We start from the raw sequence: 1,296 nt of genomic DNA, 5'->3' as shown, positions 1-1,296 counted from the left end.
TACTGTGAACGCCGTGGATCGTCATGGCAGCGGGCTCTCAGCAGGCGTGGCGGCGGCGGCGGCCCGGCTTCTCGCCCTTCGCCCTCTGCCCTGCGGCCCGCCGCCTGCCGACGCTGCCGCTTTTCCGCCCTCCTCGCCACCGCTCGCTTCTACTTCCGGGACCAGTTGAAACGCTGCGTGACCCGCGCCTTACGTAAAGACGCACGCCTTACGCATGGGCGCACCGGCTGCGCGCCTAGGGGAGGTGTCTGGGCTGTCGGCGTGTGACGTAAGCGCTCCGTCGGGGGGGGGTGCTGGTGACGTCATCTCGGGGCCCTGGAAGGAGCGGTTCCCGGATGGTGCCTCCGGCGTCGGCTGCAAACCTCGCGGTGCAGCTGCCTCTTGTACACAGGAAATGCTCGAGTTTTTCTGCCGAGTTAAAAAAAGGAATCCCGTGGACTTCAGCTAGCCCAGCACCGGCAAGATTTAGAAGTTCCCTCTGCTTGCTATTGACGAAACCGTCCTACCAAAAATGGCTTCGCTCTGCTCTCTCAGGACGTCCCTTGGGCTAGCTGTCCCAGGGCACCCGGCCGTGTGCCTGGAAGTCACCCTGCAGGCCTGGCGCTGGGCCCGCTTCCCCACGCCGTTGTGTGCGTTCGTGCGCACACCACCTAACTTGACTTCTACGCGTCCGAAGCCTCACAACGAGTTGGTTTGATGTCAGGACATCTCCCAAATGTGTCTTTCCAGCCTTAATTTCAGCCCCTCTCAACTCCTCCCGCCTGCACTCAGCCCTACCTCTGGCTGTTCTGTCTGCTTGAAACCTGCCCTGTTTCAGACTCAACCTTTTTAAAATCCGTTTTCTCCAGACTGCACGCCTTGCGCTGGCCTAAAGTAATCTGAGATACATCTCTTCCGAAAGATTTGTTAATTGCGCTGGATTTAATCACTTCCGGGACCAGCAGATGGCATCACGGTTCGTCACTGGACTCCCACAAGGTCCACTTCAGTCCTAGACAGGATACCTGAAATTCAAGCCTGGCGCCTGTGCTTGCTTGCCCCAGATGCCGAGAATTATCACATATTGGCCGGTATCTTCGGTGCCCACTCAAGCATCATCAGGCAACAACTGTCTTTTGTAAAGCTAATTTTTGGGGTAGAGTAATATCCGAGACTTTATGGCGGGAAGGGATTCATTTCCAACCAGTTTTCCAAAAAATTGTTAGAACCACGAAGGCAAACCATGTACTGTTCATGTTTGTCGGATCTGGTGCTGAGAACAACCAGCCAAGCACTTGGTTATTAGCCAGTCGGTAT

Source organism: Tupaia chinensis, unplaced genomic scaffold, assembly GCF_000334495.1.
Source record: "Tupaia chinensis unplaced genomic scaffold, TupChi_1.0 Scaffold000198_1, whole genome shotgun sequence".
NCBI lineage: Eukaryota > Metazoa > Chordata > Mammalia > Scandentia > Tupaiidae > Tupaia > Tupaia belangeri.
This window is presented reverse-complemented; position numbering follows the sequence as displayed.